This window comes from Amphiura filiformis, chromosome 19 (genome assembly GCF_039555335.1).
Source record: "Amphiura filiformis chromosome 19, Afil_fr2py, whole genome shotgun sequence".
NCBI classification, from domain to species: domain Eukaryota; kingdom Metazoa; phylum Echinodermata; class Ophiuroidea; order Amphilepidida; family Amphiuridae; genus Amphiura; species Amphiura filiformis.
The window spans coordinates 8,222,104-8,231,983 of NC_092646.1; positions in this window are offsets into that span (position 1 = coordinate 8,222,104).

Here is a 9,880-nt window from a genome sequence, read left to right on the forward strand (position 1 = left end):
GGTTTTTACGGTAGTGGGATTTACCACATGGGTCTCATTTAAATATATTTTCGGGTATTTGGTATAACAATGGCCTCATTTTCCAGGTCAATTTTGGTATTAAAGTATGTTTTTGGGGTGCTTCTTGTCACCTAACTAACTATTGTTGTTAAAATTTTGTAAAGAGAAATTGTAAAAATGTTGACAAATAATGTTCAATTTGACCAAGCCAAAAAATTGGGAGCCTTGGGTATAAGTGGGTCCACTACAGATCCATATCTACCCATTATTATGTTTTGATGAATCCAAGTGTGTGAAAATATTGGAACCAAAACATAATAATGATAAAATTGGATGCTTTACGCCCAATATTTATTGGTCTTGCTACGCGAGTTTTAAAATATTGGACTCAACTACGTCTCGTCCAATATTTTAAAACTCATCGATCTAATTTTATATCAAACCTGGTTACTGGCAGTAGAGAATATTGGCACTGTCACCACTGCTCAGTGCTCACATTGAAGCCTTGAAATAGGACATTCTTTGATATCTCAAGAACATGGCCAATAAAAGTAAAGCATTCATGTTATAGTAGTTTTATGTCGACAAATCAAGGCACAGAATTAAAGGTTTTTGCCCCTTTTTAATAATTTTTATCTTATTTGTAGTTTTATGGTGTAATTTCAATTCCTGATGTCAGAATTGCATATAAGCCTATGTGATGTGATCAAGCAAAATCAGTTGGAAATTTGATATATTGATTTTGAGATATAGCCAAACAAAGGAAGTTTTTCCTTTTGCTTCCTATTGTTTTAGAAACTCTTTTAACTGCTCACATCTTTTGAACTGGTTGTCCAAATCCAATGGGGGTTTCTGCAAAATGTAGCTTTGCAAATGCTTTTTACAATCCTGTTGGAAACTGAAAATTGAATACTGGTATGTCCGACTTGAGACTGATTTTGCTTGATCACACTATTATTTGCAATTCTTGTTGTAATGGGCTATTCCATTTGAAATCAATACACACTCTATGGCCTGGAGCTTGGCTTAAGTGTATGGGGATGTGCCACGGATTTAGGGTACCTTTACAGCAAGTTTGGTATATCGATGGGAGGGTTTCAGTGATAACCAATGCAATTGGATGCATTTAGGCAAAAGTTCACCCAATTCAGGCAAATTTGGGTGTTGTGCTTTTTGTGAAAAATTGGTGTAGTTATGGGTTGCAAAAACAGCAAAAAGTAGGTGTAGAGAAAGTCGGCATCCAAAGGTCTGTGTGGAACATCCCAGTACACAGACGATTTCAAAATGTGGGCTTATTATTTTTATTAATAATATGTAAAATTTGGGGCGATACCATTCGTAATTTGAGCTGTGATGTAAGTAAAGAAAGATATTAGTAAGAACTATTTTGATTGGTTACAAATATCATGTATTGAGCTAATTGTACTGGACATGTGACACCATGGGTGCAGACATATTAGGCCAAAAAAAAGGTTTGTCTCAAAGCTTGCGCACGCATTTGTAAAATCGTGCGATTTGAAAAAAAAACACCAGATTTTTCACCTCAAATACCATAACAATATCAAGTTGGGAATAAAAAAAAATCGCATTTCGCATTTGTTTTCAAACTACTTGTGAGCTTTGAGACAAACTTTTTTTTTTGGCCTCAGCATTATGGAATGTGACCCTGAGCACAGTGGGTAGTCTACCAATGCATAAATTTGAATAGGAAGAACATATCAAAACCTTTAGTAACATTTCAGAATCAGTGAATTCACGGCAGACTTGGCCATTCAAAACGCAACAGAAAACTGGCTAAAAATGACCAAATTTTTCTTTAAATCGCCATCAATTTCGAACTAGTGAACTCAGAATTCTATACCCACGTTTATATTACCTTGAGATATTCTTTAACCCTAAAATTATTTTTTTGAAGCTGTAGGTGCTTCCATGAACCCGCCTGAATTTTTATTTATTCCATCTTTTCACTCATTTTGTTCCTTTCCCTGCGTGAGATCAAGTTTTTCTGGGTTTTCCTGTCAAACCTGCCCTGTTCCAACAGTCACTCTACGAAATAGCGCCACGTTATTAAAAATGTTCTCGGGTTAATCGACTGTTAGACATTTTCCCTAATGGTCATCTAAAAATGGTTATGATAGACCTGAATTTAGTCTCGCCGCATACAAAAAACTATGGGTACCCCCTAATCAGAAGTCAATTCTAGTCCCTTCGATAACTCGCTGGGTCTGCCAGTCTTAGTCACAGCCTATATGGCACAGCATAATTAGCATTACGTGAAATACGACCAAGCGTAGACTTTTAATGAGACTATACGATCTATTTTTAGCATGACTCCACACAGCTCGCGTTCATCAAGGTCACTATTGCTTTTCATTGTGTAGTGAATATTATTTTGGGTAAAAAACATGTTACTTTTCACATAGAAAGGTTTTGATATGTTCCTCTTTTGATGCCAAATATGTTAATTGTCACAAGTTTCTGTAGATAAATAATTTTTTCCATAGGTAGATATTTTTGAAATTACGGTTTGCTGTGCATGAATTTCTATTCAGATTGTGGCCAAGAATATTATTCCAATGCAAATGACTAAATGACTTGAATAGCGAGGTCACAGCCATGATCAGCAATCAGGCTGAAGGTTACACTCACATTGATACACATTGGTCACATATCGGAGGCCGGTCTAGTGCAGATCCGTCGGAACACGCTTTTCAATACGGAATAAATGCTAACCTCATCGTGACATCCAAACAGCAAAGTTCATTTCCATTGAAAAAGCATTACCCGGTATCCGACGGATCTGCAGTTGACTATTCTGCCAGTTAGTTTTAAAAAATTTGCTAATTGCTGACTTGCAGTTGTTCATATTCAAGGTATCCTCTTGTATCATTTATTGATCCTTGATGTGTTTTGTGTCCTCGTCCATTGGATTCACCATTACCCACTCTTGCTGACTGGTAGGGCAGAAGGGATTAAGCTTAATGCTAAGATATCTTAAAGATCCATTTCAGTAAGTTAAATTAAATGATTATATCATGTAAATAAACCAATCAGGGGTTCTGTAAGAAAGCTGGTAGTGTTCCGGAGGTTAAAAGTCTGAATATGCCACTGCAAGTACAGGTTGTTAAAATGGTCCACTTTTTGTGACAGTATCTGTAACACCACTATAGAGAAGATATCTTAACCCTTCCCAAAATCCTTTGCAACATGTTGTACCATGCACCTCACTACATCAAATGACACACCTATATTTACTTTGTACAGGTTCCACTTTTTTTTCATGTTGAGAATAGAGTGGCTACACATGTAGGTCAATAGTCAAGAAAGACATATTTGCAATATCTACACAATCCCATGCTCTGTTCATTGAGGTACTTTCTGTCACTATCAATCCATATTACACTAGATAGCATATCAGTACAGTACAGGAAATTGAAATGGAAGAAATGCATTGTGGGAAGTGTTAGATATCTTCTCTGGTAACATTTTGTATTCTATTAAATTTTTGGTGGATTATTTGACAAAATAGGCCTATAGCAACCAAATTGGACTAATTTTGGTCAATGTCAGTCATTTTAAGGGTTAAAAGCACAAAATATGAAATGATTGTTTGCACATGATACTAAATGCATATCCTATCAAAAACTTTGAATAGGTTGGATATAAAACATTTCTGAATTCACCTTTGAAAATATTTAAGTCCATTTGGTTGCTATAGGCCTATTTTGTCAAATAACCCACCAAAAATAACACTAAAATAGACATAAATTCATGAAATATAGTATTTGCATTTGTTAGCTTTAGCATACAATTAGATATATTTATTAGCTTGGTATATTATTAAAAAATAATTAACATACCTTATATGATTGAAACCATAAGTAAAGTAAACAAAAAACAGCTGTCTCAAAGCCCAAAGATTTTTTTTGTAGTTTTTTTTTTACTTAAATTTTGAATTACGATATCATTTCTGAGTGTTTAAAAGTACACAACATAATATTGTTTTATTATTACGATGGATATATTAGTCGAACATGTACACAATGTGCCTAACACAGTAGGCCTACGTACATGGCACACAGGCACTGATTCGTGACATATCAAAGAGCTGACATGATTCACGTTCGAAGGAGTGGCTGGTGGTATTAAGGTGGTACTACACCTCTTGATAAATTTGTGACTATTTTTGCATTTTTCTTAAAAAATAATAGCACACTGGTGACAAGTTATAAAAGAATCCAGTTACTACACTGGAATTTCAGTGACTCAAGACAAGCGGTACTTTATTTATGATAAGAAAAGAGGTACCGCTAGAATGTACCTCATTTCTTAACATATAATAATCAACCACTTGTCTTAAATCACTGAAATTTCAATGAAGTAATTGGATTCCTTGCCCCTATAATATACATAACTTTTGTTACAAGTGTGTAGTTATTTTTTGAGAAAAATGCAAAATTAGTCACATAATTTATCAGCGGGTGTAGTACCACCTTAAATAGTGATTTTCTTTGTATATTTTGCACTAGCCTATTAGTTATTTATGATCTCATTGGGCTAAAAAATGTTATATCTCAAAGCCCGCACGCACACTAGTTTGTTTTTCTTAGTGCATCTATTTCAGCTGAACCCTACTTTTTTTTGCCTTAAAATCATGGTAATACTTGCAAATTTTGTAAAATTTAATTCAAAATTAAGTTTAAAAAAATTATTTTAATAAAAGCATTCCGCATTTGTTTGAAACTGCCATGGGCTTTGAGACATAACATTTGTTTTTTTAGCCTTAGTATATCATGTATATGTACAATTTGCTAAGTTATCCGCAAAATTACACATTAATTAAAGATCAATTATTTCACTCATTCCATTGAGGTATGACTTTTTAGCTTACACCACCATGAAAATAAAAACTTAGACTACACAAATATAGCATTTTTATTAGTGTGAATGGAATCAGGTTAAAAACCTTTAAATTCACCAAAAATCTGTGGGAAAAAATAGCACATTTATGACATGATCAAGGGGAATGAGTCACATGTCGACCCCAGTTGAAAATGAGTTTGACATGTTTCTAAAGCTTTTGTAGAGCTTTCAGTTTCAGAAACTGAAAACTCCATGTTGATATGACTGTTCTTTGTGAAGTTATATCAATTTATCAATCGCTAAAAACAAAACAAATGAATTTTAACGCTTTCTTTCCCACTATCTCTAAATCAATAACAACATCCGACTCATTTCCCTTGATTGTGTGATTTTTGTTTTAATCGCTTTATCGCTTCACTTGCCTTTTTTTCAGTCAAAATCAATATCAAAGTTTTGCCAAAAAATATCTGATTTTATATGCATACAGAAAAACAAATCTCAAAGTGCGTGGACAGTTGAGGCTGTAGAACACAGATTGTTTTTGGGTTTTTTTGTCGCCTAAAATGTTAAAGAAAATATGTAAATGCAGTATAGGCTAAGCGGAATTGGTAATCTTTCAGAATGCTAGGGATGTGGTGGGGCAATATGATTTTCTGACATGTGTTTAGACATTCTTATCCTCCCCTGAGCACATTGAAGATCCCTCAGTGGTGTGGGTATATAATATGAAGTCATGTATTTATTATACAGGAGTAATTCCAGCAAAAATAAAGTGAAATTTTTATTAACAAGATGAATTTATGGTATTGTTGTTTTTTATGTTGTTTTTCTTTCTTGATTTGCTTCCAGAAAAGATATTGTGCCCTTCCCAGAATACTTTGCAACATGGCACACTTAAAATAATCTACTCATTTTTAATAGAAACTTGTCAAATTTGACAAGGGAAATTATTCAGATAGGGACAGAACAGATTAATCTTCAAAATGAACAAGATTTCTCTTCTAAATGAATAGGATATTCATATCAAAATGAATAGGTTCTTGTCAAAAATGACCCAACTTATCAAATTTGAGTAGTTTGTCTTGTCAAAAATGACCAAAAATAATCAAATTTGACTAGTTTGTCTTGTCAGAGAGGGGACTTAATGAATCAAAATGTAATGGGCAATTTTGAGTTGGAGATTCTGTCAATTTGAATAGTTACTATAAAATGGAAACTATTCATTTTGATAAGATTGTCGGTTAAAGGTGATAATAATTATATCTAATCAAAATGAACAGTATATCTCATCAAAACAAATAGTAGGGATTCTATTGAAAAATGAATAGTATGAAATTAGAGTGCATCCACCCGTATCAAATGGCACTCCCATTTCTTTGTACAGGTTTCCTTTGTTTTAATTTTGAGAATAGACTGGCTAAACATGGTCAATAGTAAAGAAATCAACATTTTGCAAGATCAGGATGTGCTCTGTTTATCAAGGTAAATTTTGTCATTATCACACTAGATAGCAAATCAGTACAGTAAGGCAAAAAAAGAAAGAAAAGATGTTTGATTGTCTGCATCCGACCAACCAAAATTTGGAAAAAAGTTTTCATTTTATTTGTTTTACTATACATGCTGTATCAAAATGATTGGTACCAGTGACGTACCGTGGCCGCTCATACCCCGGTGGGCTGAAGAAAATCTAATTTTGCCGCCCCTTCCTCAACAACCCGAAAAGGTTGACCCAATTTTTTTTTTCGGTCGTTTGAAAAAGTGCAAAAAACAACAACAAAAGGAATTTTAGGCGCTAGCGCCCTAAAAGCAACACATTTTGATGTATAGTACAATTTTTTCAAAATTTTCCGCCCTTTTTCTTTACTTTTTCTTTTGCCGCCCCCTTCGCTTTTTTGCCGCCCCTGTTTTGGCAGCCCTTCTTCTTCCGCCGCCCTTCGTTTTGGTCGCCCCTGCTGTGACCCCGGGGGGGCTGGCGCCCCCTCAAAATATGCGCATGGGTACCCATCAATTTTGATGTTTACTGAAAGAGCACTGGATACTTTTGAAATGTTCAGAGCCCGGGTGGGGGGGGGGGTAAGAAATTATTGACCAGCCGAGAGGTGGGGGAATAAAGGCTAAGGAAAACAGTATAAAAATATGCACATTTTCTTGCTCATGCTGCAAGCGATTTTGACAGCCCCCGGCCATAAAGACTGGACCCTTGCAATAATTATTATATGACTTTATTTAAAGAAAATTTTTGAACAATTTAAATTTGGCAAAAACAGCACTGCACTCATTTTTTGGTAGCACTCATTAACTCGTTATCATTTCGTTATAACTAAGGAAAACATTTGACACACTTTCTCCCAACACGAAATCCTTCCGCATTCATAGACATCATATATATTTGGTGTCTTAAACCACAGACCCTTACAGTGGCGTAGCGTGGGTCATCACATGGGGGGGGGGGCACCGTCCATGAATCTTTTTTTTTGATAGAAAAGGCCCGGGGGGGGGGGGGCACATCAAACAAATTTGGTGGGTAGGGCCTATGTTCCCCCGCAATTTTGAGGTGGTGGGTCTTTGGGAGCTGACGGCATATGAGCTGCAAAAAGTAAAATGGGGGCTTTTGGAGCTGCGAACTGTCAAAATCAAGGGTCTTTCTTGGCTTTGGTTGAAAATCGCCTGAAAAAAACAGAAATATGACAAACTTAATGAGCAATTTTTGGGTCTTTTAGAGCTGAAATTATCAAAATCAAGGGTCTTTCGGAGCTCATTTTGGTCAAATTGGCTATACGGGGTCTTTCCGGGGAACATACCCGGTCATAAGCAAGATCAGACCTACCAAAATGTGTAACAACCAGAAGTAACAAGAAATAGCACACACTACTTGTGTGTAGGTAAGCACAAAAGAAATCACCAAATTCTTTTGTATGCCTATTGTGATTGTGCAAGTGTGACCTTGTGTGCTGATGCACTAAGAAGCGCCCTGCAATTTTAGCTTTTCCATCTATATCTATTGAAAAATCTATATTTTTGCTATCATGAAACCTCAGAATTGACATTGAAACTTAAATGTCATTTGAGAAAATCATAATGACAGCATTTAACATAAGAAATCTGATGAAATATAATGTAGGCCTATAAGGCCAAGGAAAGTCGATTTTGAGTTTCCCGTCACCCGCCCTCACTTCATTTTCTGTCCCTCACTTGAATTCATTATTGTGATTTTCCAAAAAATACCGATAAAAACTGGTTATATTTGCAAAATAAATTATGAATATCCCTTAATTTTTTGTGGAAAAATCAAAATCAAAACATACATTTTGCTGTCAACCTTGCAGACTCTTTTTAAGATACTTTTGAATCTCATTTGGGCTAAACATGAGTGAGTGGCAAATAACAACACATTTTACATGCGTGTTGGTCATATAATGAAAGGCAGAAAAATAATGAATAATGAAAAAGTTACCTCACTTGTTTTCAGAAATTATGTGACGGGGAAACTCAAAATTGACTGTTAGAGGCCTAATCATGATATTAAATACTATACACCATGTTAACCTTGTTAACTATAGAAATCAAAGGGCATTACATGCTTTGTCTATTGGTCCATTGTTAAATATCTCTGAACAAACATCTTGGAAAATGGACTGATCTGGTAAAAAATGGTGTCAAAATATATTGGAAAGAGCTATCTACCTTGTTTTTTCAGTACGTACTGCCACTTACATGTTCATTAATATATAAAAGTGTTAAGAACAACAATTCAATTATACTGCTACTACCGGAGTTAATTTAAGCAGAAACTTAGCTTGTAATCACTGCTGTAGTCAATCTTGAGAAGTGGACTGATCATGGAAATCATCTCCTCTGAACTCCTGGTCCATTTTTTTGTCATCTAGAGATGTTTATTTTGAACCATATCATTTGTTCATTTCATAGGATAAGGTTTTGGCTGAATTTTTCCCACTTTTCACATCCAGGGGGGAGTTTAACAAACTTTCATTCACTTTCTTTGGAAATTGCCATTACATAACATTACTCAACAACAAAAAATTCCTTCACAAAAAAAACTTAATCTTTACCTTCGGGACATTGCTTATAGTCTTAGCTTTTCTGTGATACCCTATTTGTTAGGAATTATCTTCAAATTCTCTTAGAAAATTGAAAATAAGCGAGGCTACATGAGCTCAGTTGTTTCGCATTACAGGCTAATATGAGCTTCTCGTTAAGAAAGTAAGTGCTAATTAAGCAGTTTATTAAGAACTTTGTTTTTGTTTTTTGGGCTGAAATATATACCTTAATATCTTATTCATAAATAGAAACAATTAGATTGATGTTAATAATAGTTTAGACTGAATTCTACCAATTAAAAGATCAGGGGTGGGTACATAATACAATTGGTTGGTCTAATCTTGCTTATGACCACCCGTATGGTCATTTGTGTTAAGTGCCCCCCTGGGAGAAAAAGACATCAAAATTTCAAATCTGTTAAAAAAATGTTTTGAATTGGTTACGAGTTAGAGCAAAATTAAAATACTTTGATTAGAGGCTGTTGGAATAAAATTCATGAGGGCACTGTTCTGGTTCTGGTTCCCTGTTCTGGTTGAATTCAGCATCGAAGTGGTTACGTAATTCTCTTGGTTGCGGATCACGCTACTTTGGTATGCCTTCGAGTGCCATATACTTTATGTGGTGATCATTTCGATCGTGGTTCATTACTCTAGCTGCGTGATCCCGTTGACATAGTAACATTACGTAACCCGATACTGAATACTCTAACAAAGCGGGATCCCGCATCAATGTCAGAGGAGTTCAGGTACCCGGGCTGTTTCTCAATAGCTAATCTTGAAATATGCCAACATCAAAAATCAAATTTTTATAAAAGAAATCCACTCATAGTGGAACTTTGTCACAAAGGGTAGAATAAACGAAATTTGTATTTCAATGGAACATTTATTTAGTGGTAAGCCCCCTTAAGGCATAATTGGCATACATGCTGTCAATAACGCAAATTTAGGAATTGCGAATT